General features: G+C 36.0%; 1 protein-coding gene and 1 pseudogene across 9 annotated transcripts in view; both read right to left on the reverse strand.

The window, feature by feature from the left end:
- ANKS1B (ankyrin repeat and sterile alpha motif domain containing 1B) overlaps nucleotides 1-24,342 on the reverse strand; it is a 1,065,991-nt gene that overhangs the window by 912,309 nt on the left and 129,340 nt on the right. The gene's annotated exons all lie outside the window — the stretch shown is intronic.
- On the reverse strand, nucleotides 16,723-17,308 carry LOC102959684 (annotated as a pseudogene).

Raw genomic sequence — 24,342 nt, forward strand, 5'->3', positions numbered from 1 at the left:
TGGAAAAAGAAGAAGCTGAGAAAAAGAGAGATTAAAAAATCCAGGAGTATGAGGGGAAAATTAGAGAACTAAGTGATGCACTAAAGAGAAATAATCTACACATAATTGGTATCCCAGAGGAGGAAAAGAGAGGGAAAGGTGCTGAAGGTGTACTTGAAGAAATAATAGCTGAGAACTTCCCTGAACTGGGGAAGGAAAAAGGCATTGAAATCCAAGAGGCACAGAGAACTCCCTTCAGACGTAACTTGAATCGATCTTCTGCACGACATATCATAGTGAAACTGGCAAAATACAAGGATAAAGAGAAAATTCTGAAAGCAGCTAGAGATAAACGTGCTCTAACATATAAAGGGAGACCTATAAGACTTGTGACTGATCTCTCTTCTGAAACTTGTCAGGCTAGAAAGGAATGGCAGGATATCTTCAATGTGATGAACAGAAAAAATATGCAGCCGAGAATCCTTTCTCCAGCAAGTCTGTCATTTAGAATAGAAGGAGAGATAAAGATCTTCCCAAACAAACAAAAACTGAAGGAATTCATCACCACTAAACCAGCCCTACAAGAGATCCTAAGGGGGATCCTGTGAGACAAAGTACCAGAGACATCGCTACAAGCATGAAACCTACGGACATCACAATGACTCTAAACCCATATCTTTCTATAATAACACTGAATGCAAATGGACTAAATGCGCCAACCAAAAGACATAGGGTATCAGAATGGATAAAAAAAACAAGACCCATCTATTTGCTATCTTCAAGAGACTCACTGTAGACCTGAGGACACCTTCATACTGAGAGCGAGGGGATGGAGAACTATTTATCATGCCACTGGATGTTAAAAGAAAGCTGGAGTAGCCATACTTATATCAGATAAACTAGACTTTAAATTAAAGGCTGTAACAAGAAATGAAGAAAGGCATTATATAATAATCACAGGGTCTATCCATCAGGAAGAGCTAACAGTTATAAATGTCTATGCGCCGAATACGGGAGCCCCCATATATATAAAACAATTACTCATAAACATAAGCAACCTTATTGATAAGAATGTGGTAATTGCAGGGGACTTTAACACTCCACTTACAGAAATGGACAGATCATCTAGACACATGGTCAATAAAGAAACAAGGGCCCTGAATGATACATTGGATCAGATGGACTTGACAGATATATTTAGAACTCTGCATCCCAAAGCAACAGAATATACTTTCTTCTCGAGTGCACATGGAACATTCTCCAAGATAGATCACATACTGGGTCACAAAACAGCCGTTCATAAGTATACAAGAATTGAAATCATACCATGCATACTTTCAGACCACAATGCTGTGATGTTTGAAATCCACCACAGGAAAAAGTCTGGAAAACCTCCAAAAGCATGGAAGTTAAAGAACACCCTACTAAAGAATGAATGGGTCAATCAGGCAATTAGAGAAGAAATTTAAAAATATATGGAAACAAACGAAAATGAAAATACAACAATCCAAATGCTTTGGGATGCAGCGAAGGCAGTCCTGAGAGGAAAATACATTGCAATCCAGGCCTATCTCAAGAAACAAGAGAAATCCCAAATACAAAATCTAACAGCACACCTAAAGGAAATAGAAGCAGAACAGCAAAGACAGCCAAAACCCAGCAGAAGAGAAATAATAAAGATCAGAGCAGAAATAAACAATATAGAATCTAAAAAAACTGTAGAGCAGATCAACGAAACCAAGAGTTGGTTTTTTGAAAAAATAAACAAAATTGACAAACCTCTAGCCAGGCTTCTCAAAAAGAAAGGGAGATGACCCAAATAGATAAAATCATGAATGAAAATGGAATTATTACAACCAATCCCTCAGAGATACAAGCAATTATCAGGGAATACTATGAAAAATTATATGCCAACAAACTGGACAACCTGGAAGAAATGGACAAATTCCTAAACACCCACACTCTTCCAAAATTCAATCAGGAGGAAATAGAAAGCTTGAACAGACCCATAACCAGTGAAGAAATTGAATCAGTTATCAAAAATCTCCCAGTAAGACTCCAGGACCAGATGGCTTCCCAGGGGAGTTCTACCAGATGTTTAAAGCAGAGATAATACCTATCCTTCTCAAGCTATTCCAAAAAATAGAAAGCGAAGGAAAACTTCCAGACTCATTCTATGAAGCCAGTATTACTTTGATTCCTAAACCAGACAGAGACCCAGTAAAAAAAAGAGAACTACAGGCCAATATCCCTGATGAATATGGATGCAAAAATTCTCAATAAGATACTAGCAAATCGAATTCAACAGCATATAAAAAGAATTATTCACCATGATCAAGTGGGATTCATTCCTGGGATGCAGGGCTGGTTCAACATTTGCAAATCAATCAACGTGATACATCACATTAATAAAAGAAAAGATAAGAACCATATGATCCTGTCAATCGATGCAGAAAAGGCCTTTGACAAAATTTAGCAACGTTTCTTAATAAAAACCCTTGAGAAAGTCGGGATAGAAGGAACATACTTAAAGATCATAAAAGCCATTTATGAAAAGCCCACAGCTAACATCATCCTCAATGGGGAAAAACTGAGAGCTTTTTCCCTGAGATCAGGAACACGATAGGGATGTCCACTGTCACTGCTGTTGTTTAACATAGTGTTGGAAGTTCTAGCATCAGCAATCAGACAACAAAAGGAAATCAAAGGCATCAAAATTGGCAAAGATGAAGTCAAGCTTTCACTTTTTGTAGATAACATGATATTATACATGGAAAATCTGATAGACTTCACCAAAAGTCTGCTAGAACTGATACATGAATTCAGCAAAGTTGCAGGATACAAAATCAATGTACAGGAACCAGTTGCATTCTTATACACTAATAATGAAGCAACAGAAAGACAAATAAAGAAACTGATCCCATTCACAATTGCACCAAGCATAAAATACCTAGGGATAAATCTAACCAAAGATGTACAAGATCTGTATGCTGAAAACTATAGAAAGCTTATGAAGGGAATTGAAGAAGATATAAAGAAATGGAAAAACATTCCGTGCTCATGGATTGGAAGAATAAATATTGTCAAAATGTCAATACTACCCAAAGCTATCTACACATTCAATGCAATCCCAATCAAAATTGCACCAGCATTCTTCTCGAAACTAGAACAAGCAATCCTAAAATTCATATGGAACCACAAAAGGCCCCGAATAACCAAAGTAATTTTGAACAAGACCAAAGCAGGAGGCATCACAATCCCAGACTTTAGCCTCTACTACAAAGCTGTAATCATCAAGACAGCATGGTATTGGCACAAAAACAGACACATAGACCAATGGAATAGAATAGAAATCCCAGAACTAGACCCACAAACGTATGGCCAACTCATCTTTGACAAAGCAGGAAAGAACATCCAATGGAAAAAAGACAGTCCCTTTAACAAATGGTGCTGGGAGAACTGGACAGCAACATGCAGAAGATTAAAACTAGACCACTTTCTCACACCATTCACAAAAATAAACTCAAAATGGATAAAGGACCTGAATGTGAGACAGGAAACCATCAAAACCCTAGAGGAGAAAGCAGGAAAAGACCTCTCTGACCTCAGCCGTAGCAATCTCTTACTTGACACATCCCCAAAGGCAAGGGAACTAAAAGCAAAAATGAACTACGGGGACCTTATGAAGATAAAAAGTTTCTGCACAGCAAAGGAAACAACCAACAGAACTAAAAAGCAACCAACAGAATGGGAAAAGATATTTGCAAACGACATATCAGACAAAGGGCTAGTATCCAGAATCTGTAAAGAGCTCACCAAACTCCACACCCGAAAAACAAATAACCCAGTGAAGAAATGGGCAGAAAACATGAATAGACACTTCTCTAAAGAAGACATCCGGATGGCCAACAGGCACATGAAAAGATGCTCAACGTTGCTCCTCATCAGGGAAATACAAATCAAAACCACACTCAGATACCTCACGCCAGTCAGAGTGGCCAAAGTGAACAAATCAGGAGACTATAGATGCTGGAGAGGATGTGGAGAAACGGGAACCCTCTTGCACTGTTGGTGGGAATGCAAATTGGTGCAGCCACTCTGGAAAACAGTCTGGAGGTTCCTCAAAAAATTAAAAATAGACCTACCCTATGACCCAGCAATAGCACTGCTAGGAATTTACCCAAGGGATACAGGAGTACTGATGCATAGGGGCACTTGTACCCCAATATTTATAGCAGCACTCTCAACAATAGCCAAATTATGGAAAGAGCCTAAATGGCCATCAACTGATGAATGGATAAAGAAATTGTGGTTTATATACACAATGGAGTACTACGTGGCAATGAGAAAGAATGAAATATGGCCCTTTGTAGCAACGTGGATGGAACTGGAGAGTGTTATGCTAAGTGAAATAAGCCATACAGACAAAGACAGATACCATATGTTTTCACTCTTATGTGGATTCTGAGAAACTTAACAGAAACCCATTGGGGAGGGGAAGGAAAAAAAAAAGAGGTTAGAGTGGGAGAGAGCCAAAGCATAAGAGACTATTAAAAACTGAGAACAAACTGAGGGTTGATGGGGGGTGGGAGGGAGGGAGGGTGGGTGATGGGTATTGAGGAGGGCACCTTTTGGGATGAGCACTGGGTGTTGTATGGAAACCAATCTGACAATAAATTTCATATATTGAAAAAAATAAAAAAATAAACAAAAAAAACCACTGATTAAAGAAACTGAAGATAACAGAAAGAGATGGAAAGATATTCCATGTTCATGGATTGGAAGAACATATATTGTTAAAATTGTCTATACTACTGAAAGCAATCTACACATTTAATGCAATCCCTATCAAAATCCCAACAGCATTTTTCACAGAACTAATACAAATAATACTAAAATTTGTATGGAACCACAAAAGACCCTGAGTAGCCAAAGCAATCTTGAAAAAGAAGAAGAAAATTGGAGGAAGCACAATTCCAGACTTAAACTTTCATTACAAAACTATAGCAATTAAAACAGTATGGTACTGGCACAAAACCACATATAGATCAATGGAACAGAATACAAAACCCAGAAATAAACACACAATAACAAGGCTGATTAAAGTTCTATAAAGAAGGCAGAAATATGCAATGGGAAAAAGTCTCTTCAACACATGTTGCTGGGTAAACTAGACACCTATATGCAAAAGAATAAAACTGGACCACTTTCTTACACTGCAAAAATAAGCTAAAAATAGATTAAGGACCTAAATGTGAAACCTGCAACCATAAAAATCCTAAAAGAGAGGGCAGCAAGTAATTTCTCTGACATTGGCCATAGCAATATTTTTCTAAATAGGTCTCCTGAAGCAAGGGAAACAAAAGCAAAATAAACTATTGGGACTACATCAAAATAAAATGCTTCTGCACAGAAAACAATCAACAAAACTAAAAGACAATATACTGAGTGGGAGAAGATATTTGCAAATGATATAGACTTACTAGCTGAAATATTTAAAGAACTGATACAAGTCAACACCAAGAAAACACAAATAATGCAATTAAAAATAATCCAATTAAAATGAGCTCATGAGTGGCTCAGTCAATTGAGCATCCACTCATTTTCAGCTCAGGTCGTGATCCAAGGGTAGTAAGATCAAGCCCCATTTCAGGTTCCATCCTGAGTGTAGGGCCTGCTTGGGATTCTCTTTCTTTCTCTGCCCTTCTCCACTGCTCATGCTGTCTCTCTAAAGAAAAACCAAAAAAAGGAAAAAGGACATGAACAGACATATCTCCAATGAAGGCATACAGATAGCCAAAAGAGACATGAAAAGATACTCAACATCACCCATCATCCGGGAAATACAATTAAAAATCACAATGGAGGGTGTGGGGGCCTGGGTGGCTCAGGTGGTTAAGCGGGTAACTCTTGATTTCAGCTCAGGTCATGATCTCACAGTTCATGAGTTCAAGCCCTGCATAGGGCTCTGCATTCACTGCACAGAGGCTGCTTTGAATCCTCTGTCTACCTCTCTCTACCCCTCCCCAACTCTCTCTCTCTCTCTCTCTCTTAAAAAATAAATAAAGGTGGAAGACCTGGGAAGATGGAGGCGTAGGAGGCTGGGCTCACCTTGTCCTGCTGATCAGTTAGATTCCACCCACATAGGCCTAAATAACCCAGAAAACTGCCAGAAGACTAGCAGAACAGACTCTCCAGAGCCAAGAGTAGACAAGAGGCCCACGGAAGAGGGTAGGAAGGGCGGAGAGGCGGTGTGTGCTACACGGACTGGTGGGAGGGAGCCGGGGTGGTGGAGGGGCAGCCCACAGGCAAGGCAGAGCCCCTGAAGTCTGGCTTGCAAAAGTGGAGGGGCGGGACTGTGTGAGTTCTGACAGCCAGTGGGACTTAACATCTGGAATTTTAAAAGTCAACAGCTCTGCTCTCAGAGAGCAGGGAGGGCGAGAGGATGCCAGGAGGGAGAGTTTTTGAGCCAAAGAAGGACAGGACTTGGTGGGGGAACAAAGGCGCTGGCAAGCGCCATTTCTCTCTCCCATCCCCAGCTGAATTCCAAAGGGAACCAGTTCCTGTCACCCAACTTGCTTGCACCTCGCAAACACCCAACGCTGTGCTCCTGTGGATCCATCCCTCCGAGGGGCCTGCCTCCCTCCTGGTGCTGCAGGGCCCCTTCTGCAGGGGACCACTGATGGCAAAGTGAGCTAAGCCTGACCCTCCCACCTCTGTGCACCTTGCGGATCCACCCCAGTTAATACACCCTTAGCCAGATCCCATCGAAACAGCACCACAAGCCTGGCAGTGTACAAGCAGCCCAGACACAGGCCACACCACTAGATAGTGAGTCCTGCCCCTGGGAGAGGGGAAGATAAGATACACACCAGTCTGACTCTGGCCCCAGCACTGGACTGGGAGCTGACATCGGGTCTGACTGCGGCCCCGCCCACCAACACAAGTTACTCCAGACAGCCACAGGGGAAGTGCCCTCCAGTTTGGAGCTACTGCAGGGACTAATCAAAATGACGAAACGGAAGAATTTTCCTCAAAAGAAACTCCAGGAAGTGGCAACAGCTAACGAATTGATCAAAAACGATTTAAGCAATATAACGGAACAAGAATTTAGAATAATAGTCATAAAATTAATCACTGGGATTGAAAAAAGCATAGAGGACAGCAGAGAATCTACTGCTACAGAGATCAAGGGACTAAAAAATAGTCATGAGGAATTAAAAGATGCTACAACTGAGGTGCAAAATAAAATGGAGGCAGCCATAGCACGGATTGAAGAGGCAGAGGAGAGAATATGTGAATTAGAAGATAAAATTATGGAAAAAGAGGAAGCTGAGAAAAAGAGATAAAAATATCCAGGAGTATGAGGGGAGAATTAAAGAACTAAATGATGCAATCAAACAGAACAATATCAGTATCATAGGAATTCCAGAAGAAGAAGAGAGAAAGGGGCTGAAGGTATACTTGAACAAATCATAGCTGAGAACTTCCCTGCTCTGGGGAAGGAAACAGGCATTGAAATCCAAGAGGTACAGAGAACTCCCTTCAGACATAATTTGAATGATCTTCTGCATGACATATCATAATGAAAATAGCAAAATACAAGGATAAAGAAAGAATTCTGAAAGCAGCTAGGGATAAACAGGCCCTAACATACAAAGGTAGACACACTGGGTAGTAGCAGACCTGTCTACTGAAACTTGGCAGGCCAGAAAGGAATGGCAGGAAATCTTCAATATGATGAACAAAAAAAATATGCAGCTGAGAATCCTTTATCCAGCAAGTCTGTCATTCAGAATAGAAAAAGAGATAAAGGTTTTCCCAAACAAACAAAAACTGAAGGAATTCATCACCACTAAACCAGTCCTACAAGAGATCCTAAGGGGGACTCTGTGAGTGAAATGTTACAAGGACCACAAAGTACCAGAGACACCACTACAAGCATGAAAGCTACAGATATCACAATGACTCTAATCCCATATCTTTCGAAGATAAAAAGCTTCTGCACTGCAAAGGAAACAACCAACAGAACTAAAAGGCAACCAACAGAATGGGAAAAGATATTTGCAAACAACATATCAGACAAAGGACTAGTATCCAGAATCTATAAAGAACTCACCAAACTCCATACCCGAAAAACAAATAACCCAGTGAAGAAATGGGCAGAAAACATGAATAGACACTTCTCTAAAGAAGACATCCGGATGGCCAACAGGCACATGAAAAGATGCTCAACGTCGTTCCTCATCAGGGAAATACAAATCAAAACCACACTCAGATATCACCTCACACCAGTCAGAATGGCTAAAATGAACAAATCAAGAGACTATAAATGCTGGAGAGGATGTGGAGAAATGGCAACCCTCTTGCACTGTTGGTGGGAATGAAAACTGGTGCAGCAGTTCTGGAAAACAGTGTGGAGATTCCTCAAAAAATTAAAAATAGATCTACCCTATGACCCAGCAATAGCACTGCTAGGAATTTACCCAAGGGATACAAGAGTGCTGATGCATAGAGGTACTTGTACCCCAATGTTTATAGCAGCACTTTCAACAATAGCCAAATTATGGAAAGCGCCTAAATGTCCATCAACTGATGAATGGATAAAGAAGTTGTGGTTTATATATACAGTGGAATACTACTTGGCAATGAGATAGAATGAAATATGGCCTTTTATAGCAACATGGATGGAACTGGAGAGTGCTATACTAAGTGATACTAAGTGAAATAAGTCATACAGAGAAAGACAGATACCTTATGTTTTCACTCTTATGTGGATCCTGAGAAAGTTAACAGAAGACCATGGGGGAGTGGAAGGGGGGAAAAAAGTTACAGAGAGGGACGGAGGTAAACCATAAGAGACTCTTAAAAACTGAGAATAAACTGAAGGTTGATGGGGGGGTGGGAGGGAGGGGAAAGTGGATGATGGGCATTGAGGAGGGCACCTATTGGAATGAGCACTGGGTGTTGTATGGAAACCAATTTGACAATAAATTTCATCTTAAAAAAAAATCCCAGCAAGCTTGTTTTATAGGAATTGACTAGCTGATTTTAAAATTCATGTGGAAAGACAAAGGACCTCAACTAGCCAAAGCAATTTTGAAAAAGAAAAAAGTTGGAGACTTATACTACCTGATTACAAGCTATGATGAAATTATATAGTAAATGAGAGACAGTATGATATTAAAGTAAAGATAAATCAATGGAACAGAATGGAGAGATACAGAGTACATTTTCACCTGTACATATATGCAACTGACTTTTGACAAAAGCACTATGGCAATTGATTAAAGAAGGGGTAGTCCGATCAAAAAACTGGGCTGAAACAAATTGATATCCTTAGGCCAAAATAAATAGTTTGACCATACCTCACCACACCATATACAAAAATTAACTTAAAAATGAATCCTAGATCTAAAAGCAGAACCTAAAACTATAGAACTTCTATAAGAAAATGTATTAGAAAATTTTTGTCACCTTAGGTGAAGCAAAGATTTCTTGATATGACACCAAAATGACCCACACAAGAAAATTTGACAAATTAAAATTTCAACAGTTAAGAATTTCTGCTCTTCAAAGACACTGTTAAAGAAAATAAAAAGGAAATGAACTGAGAGAAAACATTTGCAAATCACATTTTCTGATATAGCCTTTGATCCAGATAAGAAACCCTAAAATATACGAACAAGAAAATCAACAACTTAAAAAAAATCAAAAGATTTGAAGCAGATACTACAACAAAGATATACAGATGGCAAGTATGAACATGAAAAGGTGCTCAACATCATTTGTCTTTAGAGAAATGCAAATTAAAGTCATGAGATACTAGTTATACCTATTAGAATGGCCATGATTAAAAAGACTTCGCAAACCAATGTTGACAGGGATATAAATCAACTACAACTCTCATATACTGCAGGTAGCCACATAAAATAGTACAACTTTAGGAAACAATTTGGTAGTTTCTTAAAAAGTTAAATATTTAACTACAATACAATCAGTCACTCCACCCTAGTTATTTAGTCAAGAGAAATGACAGCATATGCTCACACCAAGATTTATATATAAATATTCCTAAAGTCTTATTTATAATATAGTCCAAAACTGAAACAATTCAAAGGTTCATTAACAGGTGAATGGACAGAGGTGCCTGGGTGGCTCAGTGGGTTAAGCGGTAGAATTCAGTTCAGGTCATGATCTTGCAGATTATGAATTCCAGCCTGCGTCAGGCTCTGCACTGACAGCTCGGAGCCTGGAGCCTGCTTTGGATTCTGTGTCTCCCTCTCTCTCTGCACCCCCAGCCCCCACCACTCACTCTCTGTCTGTCTCTCAAAAATAAACATTAAAAAAATTAAAATTAAAAAAAAACAGGTGAATGGATAAATAAATCATGATATATCCATACAATGGAATACTACTCAAAAATAAAAAGGAATGGAATATTGAAATAACTAGCAGCATTGGTTGAAAATCTGTATCAATCTATATCAAATCTCAGATTCCTTGCTCTTCTTGGAACAGCAGAATGAGAGATTTTATTCTCTGGAATGGATTAAACTCATGGTCTCTGGACTACCAGGTAACAGACAGAGTTAAGGAAAGGGATACCAGATAGCATGAGGCAGAGAAATGAGTATTTTTCACCCTCAATCATGAAAACATTTTTTCAGGAATATTTCTTGAATGATTTTATCTTTTCTTACATTTTTCAAATATCAACTTTATCTTATAGTAAATTCTTATATGCAGTGCTAGTCTATTTCTAGGGGTTTTCTTGTATTCATTGATTTCTCTGTTTTGGCACTAGAATCATATTTTTTAGGACTGTTTATAATTGGTGGTACACAGATTCTCTCAGTGCTTCTTGTTTCACAATTTTTTTCTTCAAATTCCTCTAGATGCCTATGAAATAAAAGTACTAATATGAAGACTACAGATACAAAACTAGTTACTGTATAATTTTAGTACTATAAAAAAAAGCAGATGAATGACCTTCAAAAAGGGAAAAATTAATTAAGATCCACCTACACCACGGAATATCAACTACTAAAGTTAGTTTGATCTATATGTATTGACCTTAAAAGTTAACCAAAACATTTGTATGTAATTGAAGAATCACTAAATTCTAATCCTAAAACCAATACTGGACTGGATGTTAACTAGCTAGAATTTAAATAAAAATTTGGAAGGAAAAATAAATAAAGTTAACTAAAACATATTAAGTGAAAAAAGCAAACTTCAGAATATTGTGTGCCAATATCCTAAATGTTTTACATGTATTAACTGATTTATATCCACACAACTAAAAGACAGATGTTGTTATTATTCCCATTGTCTAAGATTTGCATTAACATAGAAAAAAATGCATGCAAAAATACATCATTCACCTCTGAATTATTTGAAGAGTCAAAATTATCGTGTATTCAAGGAAAAACAAAGACAATAAATTACAAGGGAAGAAAACACAGGTTTATTCAGATTGTGAAGTGACTTATAACATGTCAAGAAGCTTAGTCTTTATTCTGTAGGCAACCTGGATCTAAGAGCATTATCGGACAGATATCTTGTATCAGAAAGATACAAGATCAGTGTTTTAGAATGAGAGTTCTTGTGACATTTGGAAGGTGAACAGAGTACACAAATTAGTGGCAGAGAGTTAGGCTAGTATGTCTAGGGAAGGAGCAAAGAAATCTGAACTAATGGAGATATAGTAGTGGATATAAAAGAGGGAGGAAATTCAAATAGATATGTCTAAAATAAAACTTATGGGAGAAAGTATGCGTATGATACGATAAGAGAAAAATAATGAAGTTTCTACCATGAATGAAATGCATGATGATGAGATATTTCCATTATAGAGAACTGCAAGGGCAGTGGTGTATTTTGGGGAAACCCAAGTTTCAGTTAAAGTTAACTAGAACACTATGTTGCTCAGGAATACCTCCAGCAAAGTAGGGAAAAGAAATAAGAAAATACTGTAAATTAACTCCATCTATTTCTAAAAATGTCCTGTATGTTATGAGACCTTATAAATGGTTAATAAGGAAGATACTGGTATTTATAACTGAAATAAGATTCAGGGTCTACAGATTCCATGTACCTATACCATCCTCAGTTCCCCATTATCAGAAAAAAAAAACTTATGATAGCATGAAAAAAAATCTTTAGTGCATGTCTGCTTTCCTAAACAGAATGGATGTGAATGCAATCTTTTTTTTTAAAGCAAGGAGGTTTAGCATGGGGATTTAGTATATATATAAATATATTTGACTGTACCTATTGACAGAGCCTATACGCACATACCCAGAGCACATGCACACATATTTGAAACACTATAAATAAGCCAGACCCAAAGCTTCCAACTAAAAACATATTTTAAATAATAAAACTTGATGTTTAAAAGCTCAAGCTTTGTGCTAATGTTCTACTTCATTCCAACATTTTGCACTGTGCTCCCCTTGTTTCTCAATAATAATCCTCAAATTTAAAGAGGGCCTATATTAACATAAATCTGTTTTACAAAGTGCAAGAGTTTCTAAGCAATTGTAAATGCTTGTTACATTCTTATTTCAAAAAAAAAGGGCAATGTATAGATCTTTGGTGTTAGTCTAATTCCCCAAAAAAGGGCAATGTATAGTTCTTTGGTGTTAGTCTAATGTGCAGTCAATTCCTTCTCCTATATCTACTTGTCAATATTTTAAATTCTGTATGTGGAGATTCTTGCCCAGGATGAATGTTCTGAGACAATCTGAGATCCCTAATTACCAAAGGTTTAATTTCCTTTGTTAAGTATCTGTACAAATGCAAAAAAAAAAAAAAAAAAAAAAAAAATTGGATTAGTAGGTTTTAAAACAAACATAAAATAGGTTTCCTAGAGAATTTTCAAATAACCAGGACATTGTTTAGTCAGAATGTTTTATTCCCTGAGCTTTCACATATTAAAGAAGATTATTCCTAAATAAACTATAAGCCTGAATTTCTTGGGCCAATATATTCACAAGTATAGTAAATAAGATTTAGGCACAGCTACTCCACAAATTGATCATTACGCCCTCTACCAACCTATGGGAAATATCCACTAGCAACATAAGACTGTTACAGCTTTCCTTGATTTTCATATATGAACCCTGACACTTGAAATCACTCCAGGGCTCCAGATATAGAAACTCATACAGAATGTGCATCGAATGCCTCAGGGACGGTGTCAAAGTATGTAGGAATAGTCTTCTATTGCATCAGATAATTTCATGCAATGCAAAACAAAGTCCCTCTTCTTTGAAATTTGTATCTGAATAGTTTGTTTCCATTTTTGGATGAACTGCAAAGACGTACACATGCTTTTGAGTGTAGTACTGTAAGTTAAGTTCTTATCCCTATAGTGATGATGTAAGTTTATTATCATGAGCTTCTATTATCATTAGAAGTGTCTCATGTGGACCAAATGGATCTAGAATAATGTGAATATACATGTAAATTTAAAGGTTTTAATAGCCACAATAAAAAAGCAAAAAGAGTGAAATTAGTTTTAATATATTTGATTTAATCTACTATATCCAAAATACTATCATTTAAACACATAATCAATATAAAATTATTGAGGTATTTTTAAATTCCTTCTGGTAATGTTTTCAACATCAGTGTTTATTTTATATTTATGGCACATTGCAATTAGGACTAGCCATATTACAAGTGCTTGATAGCCACATGTGGAAATTTTAAGATTAACTCTGATAATTTAAAATGCTTTCTAAAAGTAACTGAAAACACTGACTTTGTGATAAATAAATGCCTATTTGATTCAGTCACAGAAAATGTAACAATTTCTCATCTTGTAAGTAAAGCTATGCAATAGACCTACTACCTAGTCACAATGGAGACCATAAATGCACATTTTACATAAGTGAGTTTACATAGGGAACACTATAGCTAAAATTACACTAACCAAATATTTTCTAATGAATAATATGCACCCTGAATCACTTGATGCAAATTGCAATAACATAGTCACACAGCAAACCAGAACTGGCCAACTGTGAGCAGAAATAACTCCTTGAGTTATAATCACACAATTTATGATCTCTCTACTATATATATAGTATATGCCACAAGACAGTATTTTAGAATATAAGAATCTGTAACCATACAGAGAACCACAGAGTTAAGAAAATATGAGAAGAAAACTAGAACATCTATTTCAACACAGCTTCAACTTTGTCACTGGGTCTCAGAGTATAAAACATTATTCTCCCACCCTCATCTTCTCTTCTATGAGTATAATTCTTGAAAAATAAACCAACTCACAGGCAGATTAATCTTTCACTATTATGCAAACACTGATTTTGGTAGAAATTGTTCTTATTCTCATTCTCTTCTTAGGTAACAATATTTCCAAAGATACTGTGCTAGGCAGAACAATGGTATCCCAAAGATATCTACACCTTAATCCCTGGAGTATGTGAGTATGTTATGTTTCATGGCAAGGAGGATTTCAGGTTGCAGATGGAACTGTTAATCAGCTGACCTTATCCTGAATTTTTTTCCCCTTAAAAAACAGCATTGACAAGAACCACTAAAATAATGAGAGGTAATTCTTGTCGTACTGATGAATTTTATGGCCTCTCTGGTAGGGTTTCACCATTTGGTATGACCTTTGCTGTTGGATTCTCATGGATATCTTTTTGCCACATTAAAAGAAGCTTTTGTTCTTTCAGTAATGAACAAAAAGACAATGAATAACATAATGGGTAGGGGTGCCTGGGTGGCTCAGTCAGTTGAGCATCTGACTTCAGCTCAGGTCATGATCTCACAGCTCATGGGTTCGAGCCCTGTGTCAGGCTCTGTGCTGACAGCTTGGAGCCTGGAGCTACGGATTCTTGTCTCCCTCTCTCTCTGCCCCTAACCCACTCGCGTTCTGTCTCTGTCTCTCTCAAAAATGAATAAACATTAAAAACAATTTTTTTAACATAATGGATAAAAACAGATTCATGATTCAAACTGTCAAAGTTCAAATGCTCGTTCCATCTCTAACTGCATGACCTTGGTAAGATTATGTAACCATGCTGTGCCTCAGTTTCCTTATCTATAAAATGAACATACCAGTACTAGCTACTTCATAGGGTTTTTAGGAAGGTTACATTAGACAGTCCATGTAAAGTGCTTACTCAGTGCATGACACAGAGTAATCGTCATTATTTCTATAAAGAGTAATCCAGAATACTCTTATGGTTTGTTAAACTTATTTAGGATATAATCCAGGATGATTATATAGGCTTTCCCTTTTAATACATTAACATATTTATTCCTGGTAAGAATCATCTTTACACTCCTAGAATTAAATTTGTCTCCCTATGGTATATATATATATATATATATATTTAACATGATACTGGATTGCTATTTGTAATTTAGGATTTTGCATCCTCATTCATATGTAAAATTGGTCTCCAGTTTTCTTATCTCATTTCAATTTGATATGAGAGTTAGGTAAACTGAAGAGTTTTCTGTCTTTTTCTAATCAACCAACAGAAACTAAATTGTCTGTTACCTGAAAATTTAAAAGAACACACATGTAAAATAATCTAGTACTAGCACTTCTGTAGAGTAAATCCTTAAAATTTCCAATGTGTTCAATGGTTACTGATCTATCAATACAGTCAACCTTGACATGCATCAATTCCATAATTGACATTTTTTAAGAAGTTAATTATTTCCACTTATGTTTTCTTACTGAATAAAAACTACATATTTTTATATTTTTTATCTTCTATATTTGCAATTCTACCACCATTTTCATTCCTAATGTTCTGTATTATTTTTTCTTTCATATGCCTAGGTGGGTCTATTTTATTGTCATATTCAAAGATACAGTTAACTTGATTTTTTAAATTTTTTTAATGTTTATTTATTTTTGAGAGAGAGACAGAGAGCATGAGCAGGAGAAGGGCAGAGAGAGAGGGAGACACAGAATCGGAAACAGACTCCAGGCTTTGAGCTGTCAGCACAGAGCCTGATGTGGGGCTCAACCTCATGAGCTGTGAGATCATGACTTGAGCTGAAGTTGGGCACTTAACCAACTAAGCCACCCAGGCACCCCCAGTTAACTTGATTTTTATCAAACACCTACCAGATGAGTTATTTATTCATGTACTTGTTTACTAACATATTACCTTCTGTTCTTAACTATAACAATTCATCATACAATTATAACAATTATATTGTTGTATTCTTCTAGCTCTTTAGTTGAATGCTTATTTTATTCTTTCCTATTTGAAAGCAAAAGCATAACAGGCTATCACTTTTCTACTGAGTAAGGTTTTGTCCATATCACTTAGGTTTTGACAAGTCATATTTTAATTTCAATTATTATATATATACTTTATAAAATTCACTTTTGATTTCCTTTTCACCCTGAAAATTAGTGCTTGCTTTTAAACTTATAAGTGCTTAAATTTGTTGTCTCTTAATGATGTGTTTATAGTTTTACCACATTATAGTCAGAGAGAATAATTATTCAACTTCAAATTTATTTAGATGTTCTTTAAAAACGAGTATGTAATTTTCTTCTGTTACATAAGCACTAAAAAGTATATTCTCTGTTCTTAAAGGTGAGATGTATATTTTTAAAACTACTAATTGCATAATTCATACTATCTATACCCTTAGTTTTTCTACTTCATCATCATAATCTAAGAAATGTTACCATACACAGTATATCACTGTGGTTGAACTTTTTTTTTCCACATTTCACTGAAAAGTTTTTACTGATGTTTTATATAGAAATAGTAATTTATTTGCCAAGAAGGATGATCCCATCATCCCATCATACTTCTGCTGGAACCAGTGCACGGCCTCCTCTTTGCTGATTCTATGTTTGGCCCCAACACAGCCTGTCCTGAGCTTCTAGTCTGTGATGCTGAAACCTGGCCTACTCAGCACCACAAAGAAGTCCAGGCCATAGATACCAATTCTTGAGTCATATTTGATCCCCAGAGACATGAGTTCCTGGATCCCAAAACCAAAGTTTCCAATACTGAAGAAGTTACTTTTTCTTAACGCCAACTCCCTCACCCTTAGACCTTTCTCCAGGATTTCTTCTGCCTTAGCCCCACAGACTATGAAGGATGGCAATCTTTTCATTTCTCCTGATGCCAAGGGACCTAACAGTGCATCTAGGTTTGGAAAACACAGCGGTCTGTCTTGTAAACAGCTCCAGCACCTTAGCCACCAGGATCAGTCTCTCTCCACTCTCCCCCACACAGATGTTGAGGCAAAGCTTGCAGATGCAAAGTTCCTGCAAGGGGTTATCCTTTTCATCTTGACCCTGCACCATGGTGGAGAACAGGAAGAGAAAGTCTGTGATTGAACTGTAACCAAATTTTCTTTGTATTTCTAAATTTGCTTCATAAGTTTTGTTACGTTTTTCAGTTAAGCAAAAGAATGATGTATCATCTTTATGGATTACATATTTTATTACCAAAAAATTACAGTTTAATGTTATATAATGCTCTTCATCTTGAATTTTGTTAGCTATTAATATTGCTACCTAAGCATTCTCTTTCTTTTCATTTAACTGGTATAGTGTTGACTATCCATTTTTTTCCTTCTATTTCTGTCATTTTATCTTGGCCACATCTCTTAAAAACAGTCATAACTGCAGTTGGCTTTTTTTGGTCTAAAATCTGAAAAGCTTTGTCTTTTAATGTGTTCACATTTGGTATTATTCCTGTGACTGAATTTTACCTAGTCATTATTATCCTTTCCTGTTCTTTGTACTCTTTCTTTAGTTTTTGTAATCAAGCTTTTTTCATTTCTTTATTCCATTCTCAAAACTTTTCCTTAACATTTTATTTCTATTATTAGTCCTTTTGTTTTTACAAATACATTAAACCTGTATTTCTTATTGATGTCAAGAATTAGGTTATAACTATATTCATCCTTAACAAAGCATAATTTGCATTTTTCTCTTCTTACTTTGACCCTAAAGTCTTGATCAAATAATGTGGAACTTTAATGCTACAGTATTATTTCCTCTTTATGACATTTCAGAAACATTTCTTAATAATTGTGTTATAAGTGACACCCATATTATCAACAGTGATTTAGGTTCACTGGTTTCACTGCAAGTACAGTTTCTTACAGATTCAGTAAGGTTATATGATATATGGTTGATATCTTTTGCAGCATTTATCCATTCATCTATCCATGGTCATTTGAGCTGCTTTAATCATTTGGCTATTATAAGTAATGCTGCAATAAACACAGCGGTGTATATATCTTTTCAAATTAGTGTTTTCATATTCTTTGGGTAAATAACCAGTAGTGGCATCACTGGATCGTATACTTCTATTTTTAATTTTTTTAGGAAACTCCACACTGTTTTCCACAGTGGCTGCACCAGTTTGCATTCCCATCAACAACAGTACATAAAGGTCACTTTTTCTCTACATCCTCACCAACACTTGTTGTTTCTTGTGTTGCTCATGTTAGCCATTTTGACAGATGTGAGGTGATATGACATTGTAGTTTTGATCTGCATTTCCCTGATGATGAGCGATGCTGAGCATCTTTTCATGTGTCTGTTGGCCATTTCAATGGCCATTTCTCTGGAGAAATTTCTGTTTGTGTTTTCTGCCCATTTTTAATTAGATTATTTGGGGGGGGGGGTGTTAGGCTGTATCAGTGCTTTAAATATTTGAGCAAATAAGCCTTTATTGGATATGTCAGTTTCAAATTTTTTCCCAGTTTTAATCCTCTTGATTGTTTCCTTTGCTGTAGAAGCTTTTTACTTTGATGTAGTCCCAATAGTTTATTTTTGCTTTTGTTTCCCTTGCCTCAAGAGACATATCTAGAAATATGTTGCTATGGCCAATGTCAGAAAAATTACTGCCTGTGCTCTCTTCTAGAATTTTTATTGTTTCATGTCTCACATTTAGGTCTTGAATTCATTTTGAGTTTATTTTTCTGTATGGTGTAAGAAAGTGATAGAAAGTGATCCAGTTTCATTAGTTTGCATGTAGCTGTCCAGTTTTCCCAGCACAATTTGTTGAAGAGACTTTTTCCCACTGCATATTTTTGTCTTGTTGAAGATTAACTGACCACCTAATCATGATTTTAGGATTTTCTATTCTGTTCTACTGATCTATGTGTCTATTTTTGTGCCAGTACCATACTGCTTTGATCACTACAGCTTTGTAGTATATCTTAAAATCTGGGATTGTGATTTCTCCAGCTTTGCTTTTATTTTTCAAGATTGCTTTGGCTTTTCGGGGTCTTTTGTGGTTCCATATCCACTTTAGGATTGTTTGTTCTAGTTCTGTGAAAAATGCTGTTGGGGTTTTGATAGGGATTGCATTAAATATGTAGACTGCTTAATCCTATGGAACAAGAAGCTGCCACTTAGTAGGGCCTAGTATAGGGGTTTTCTTTTCTACTCCCTCCCCTCAATATAAAAATATAGATTAAAAAATACCACTTATCTTGGGAGTTATTCTTATAAACTCTTTCTTTTCTCTAAAATTTATCTTAAGTCCCCTAGTAACTTGAAAGTCCCATCTTCATGCTATAGCATTTATTTTAAATGTATAACTTCAAAGTAAACCAAATTCTCTATCATCTAACTCAAATTTTCAATACACAAAAGACATCAATAATTCTAGGTTTTTATAAATAGGTATTTTTGTCTTCCCTTTTTTATGGTTATTTATTTTGAAAGAGACAGAGACAGTGTGAGTGGGGGATGGGCAGAGAGAGAAGGAGAGAGATGATCCCAAGCAGGCTCTGTGCTGCCAGCACAGAGCCCTGCACCAGGCTTGAACTCACAAAACCCTGATCATGACCTGAGCCAAAACCAGGAGTCAGACGCTTCACTGACTGAGCCACTCCTTTGTCTTCCTTTTTAAATCCTTACAAAATAGTGGAAGCATTTTACAATCCTAAGCAGAAATATCCTAATTATGTTAAGTGACTCAAGGGATAGAATTCAGTTTGTATGAATAGATTAAATGTGTTTGATTGCTCTTTTTCAGTGAAGACTGTGTTGTCAAGTTCAAAACTGATAGCTTTATTTGCTTTTGACAAATACATATGGGGAAAATTCTTCTTAGCCAGCTCAATATACTCTAAATCAGCCACAAATATAAATACTAGATCAAGTTCCCCACAACTAAAAGAAATAAAAAACACCTGATAAAAATCCAATCAAAATTAAACAGTACCAAAGATCTGATAATATGCTCTTCCGTTCTAGTTCTTTTTTGTTTGACTTTCCATAAAAATCTGTACTAATGAAACATCTACATTTTCACTCTAAGCATAAATTTTAGTTTTCCATGACAACAACCACATATTCTGACTGAGTAGCTGCTTTCCACCTCTACATTTTCCAGCTCCAGAAACTAGTCCCGTATGGAACTGAACTGGATTTTTTTATCTTGATCATCTGATACCCCAGGAATCATCAGAATACAGAAAACTAGTATGTTAGCTTGGTCTTCAGTGTTAGAAACAGAGAAAACAAGTTGAGGAAAGTCTCAACAATAACATGTTCAGGGAATTCTTATCTAAAATATCTATTCAGAAGATTAGATGCCTTTTTCTGGCATTTAACCGCCTTTGGTTCAACTTTTCCAAATTAAGTTTTCTGCCTTCACCCTACCCCCACTTGATACCATGATGAAATCAGGACATAAGTAAAACATCCCAAGTATTAATATATCTACTATTCCATCCCACAAAACTAGTTACACTAAACAAGGAGGAGATACTAAAAATCTAAATAAGGAATTTTTTTAACCTTCAGAATTTAGAAGAACATTGTATCATGATATCCTTGGATCAATATTTAAGCAAAAACTATTCAGTAAGTTGAAAGGGGTGAAACGCTCTTTCTAAAGAGGTCACAAGGAAGTAAATAATAGGATCAATGACAATATTAATAATGCACTATTTCTTATAACAACACATGTTACTAAAACAGACAGGGTAAAAGGTATACCAGTCCTTCAGAGAGAAAATCTTTTGCAAGACCATGTGACATATTTATTCAGCCTGTATCAAGGAATATAGTAGTGGTTTTCAAACTGTGTTCTTCAGAATCTCTCAGGGATCTCAGTAAAAGAGGCTCACATCTGGGGTATTATTCTTCATTCACATTGCCATCCTCTTCATTCACTTATGCATACAATAAATACTAAATAAACTGCCTATTCCATGCATATACTGTGGTTAACCAGTACCTTCTAAGATCACACCTGTGAATACAAAAGAAATAATCCCTGCCCTCAGGTAGCTCAATCAAGAAGTCAAACATCAAGAGGGGCACCTGGGTGGCTCAGTTTGTTAAGCGTCTGACACTCAGTTTCAGCTCAGGTCATGATCTCACAGTTTTGTGGGTTCAAGCCCCACACTGGGTTCTGCATTGGCAGTGTGGAGCCTGCTTGGGAATCCCTCTCTCTCTGTCCCTCCCCTCCTCACATTCTCACTGTCTCTCTCAAAATAAAAACCTTAAAAAATTAAAAAAAAATTCAAACATCAAGCAAATAATCAAATAATTAATGGCCATAGAAACAAACTCTATAAAAGAGAGTTCTACAAAAGCATATTACACAAAGTTTTTGGTGAGTTTTAAACATCTTATGAGTTTTCTCTTTGAATTTAGGTAAATAAAGGATTATCGACTCCCAAGACACCTAAATAATAAAAGATAACCTGGAATTTCTGGTGGCAATTACCAAATCTAAACTCTGATGCCCGACTTTATCATGACCCTGATTCAAAAGAACTACAGATACAATCATTAAAATATTGTAAGTATCTCTATGTACCAGATACTATGTTAGATGCTTTTGGACTACAAAGTAATATTCACTTAAGAAATATCTCAAAATATTTTACTGAATGTCTGATATACTAGGCATTGGAGATTGTTTCCATACAAGAATGAGTTTCCAGCATTTTTCAGAAAATTTATTATTTTTCTGAATTCCAAATCCCCCATCCCCCCCAAAAAAAATCAGTCAAGAAATAGAGAAAATCAGAACTAGGAAAAGTATTACAATCTGCTGTGAGAATTAAAGCTTAACAACATGGAGACATCACTGGTTAAAGGAATATACACACATCAAGGTAGCAGCAAGAGTAGGAAGTGCTGACACAACACAAGGAGTAGAGGGTTCAGGTCAACATTGCTAAGAACCAGGGCAGGCAAACATAAAAGAAAGATGGTCATGATTTAATTAATTGGTCAGTCTTATTTGTCGCTGTCATCAAGTTATGTGTCTGTTCATGGCCCCGTCTGCTGCTAAAAGTGAACCACTCTTGAAAATAAAATAAATATTAACGTGTTTATATGCATAATATAATTTATACAAATCCTATGAGTTTTGGAAGCAAAGTAAGTCCTTACATTAGCCATTTGCCACATGATTCTGTGTGGTCTCAGTTTTACTAGGTAGGAAGTCTGAATGTCATGTTATTTGAAAAAACCCACTAACTATTCACTGGTGTTTTCTAGGGTTTGAATATTCATTGGAGGCTGCAGTTCTTTATTGATACTACTAAACTTAACATTTTTCATATAGTATACAAAATTTTAGATATTCATAATAATGAATACAGGATATAAAGACTGCTAGAAATATTTTAAGAACAGCTTATGATTTAAGAATTCCCAAGAATTTCTAGGAATTATGATTTCTTGTTCCTGAATCCCCAAGGTTAATATTTATTGGGATTTCCTCTTTGGAGTTTAGAAGAGGAACACAAACATGGACACCAAAAAAGTGTCATAGGTGTTATGATAAAATTCTATTTCGTATACAGTTGAAAACACAAAAGACAAAAAACATAGGACCAATCAGCCTGTCAAAAGTCTGGAGAAGGTTTCATAAAAAAGGACATGAGTGCTTAAGTGTTTTTTGTCCTAAAGACAAAAACAAAACAAAACAAAACAAAACAAAACAAAACAAAACAAAACAAAACAAAACTATTTTCCAGGTAGAGTAGAGGGAGGTATAAGGTTGCTGACATACATACATAGGGAAGACTCTGTGAGAAGGCTGGGGTCATGAAAGTCAAGAATCTTAAATAGTCTACTGATATGATCAAATTTATGTACTAGAAAGAAAGAGTTCTCTGGAGGACACACGGAGAATGGCTTCAAAACTATGTGTGATGGGACTGGTAGAGCAATAAGACTACCACAATAGTTAGGCACATTCACTAAACACAACCATACATATTGTCAAAAACCCATTCATATCTGACCAGTGTAGAGTGAAACCTGTAAGAGAAACTGAAAATAGAGGTATTGTTATAAACTGTAAAATAACAACAAATACAATTTTTAGAGAGAGAATGATTATGTTGATCTCTTTCCTAGTTTCATATAATCACTTAAGGAAGAAAATCAACGTTTAAAAAAATCCTTTATATAATAAATCAAATTTCTTTAAAGCAATTCTTTAGAGCAATTTCTTTAAAAAGAGATATCTAGTTACCCTGTCACTGACCCTCCTAAAGAATCTAAGGACACCTTATTCATTTTCTAAGTCTTGTCACTCTTCTAACCCAGATTAACTCATAATTAAAAATATGGAATCAATAGAATTATTTTTAGTTGCCTATAAGTACCTAATTGTTCTCATTGCTATTTTTCTTTCAGATTCAGGAAAAGCAATTTATTAGATGAACATCTATGAATCATAATCAGGCTAAAAGCTCTTATGCCTCCCACCCGCCCCCAAATCATCTCATTCTGTTGATAGTGTTATGCAGATTTTGTAAACAATTAAATCTGTTCACATGCAAACAATTTTGGTTTAATCATGAACAACAATAAAGGGGTTCATACACTTTCATATTCTTCATGCTCTACCCATGATCCTTTTAAAAGCATACTAATATATCTTATTATGTATTCCAAAGCTGTTATACCTAAGTGAATGTTCTTTTCAAAATTCTTTTGACATGCTCCTGGAGCAGTTCCAGAAATAAATATTAACACTTTTGGGGAATTTTACTGCACCCTTTTAAGTAGCCAAATAGGAAGCTGGTGGAGGAGTGAAGCCAAAGATTAAAATAAATGCACTATTCATTTTTAACATAGGGTTTTTCTTATTCTTCTTTTTAATAGCTCTAGAAGTAATTTTACTGTTAACACTGAATATTTGTGGAGTGGTGTTGTAAAAATCATTTTTACAAAGAAGAAGGCTAAAAAAGATTTTCAGCTCACCATCAGTGCACAAGTTTGAACAACTGACAATCTTCACACACAATATGCTTCCAATGAGCATGCTCTTATGCATAAAAAAGGAAACAAAGCATTTCAGGACTGTATTTGTAAAAGGGTATTAAAAAAAAAAAACC

This window comes from Panthera tigris, chromosome B4 (genome assembly GCF_018350195.1).
Source record: "Panthera tigris isolate Pti1 chromosome B4, P.tigris_Pti1_mat1.1, whole genome shotgun sequence".
In the NCBI taxonomy this organism is placed as follows: domain Eukaryota; kingdom Metazoa; phylum Chordata; class Mammalia; order Carnivora; family Felidae; genus Panthera; species Panthera tigris.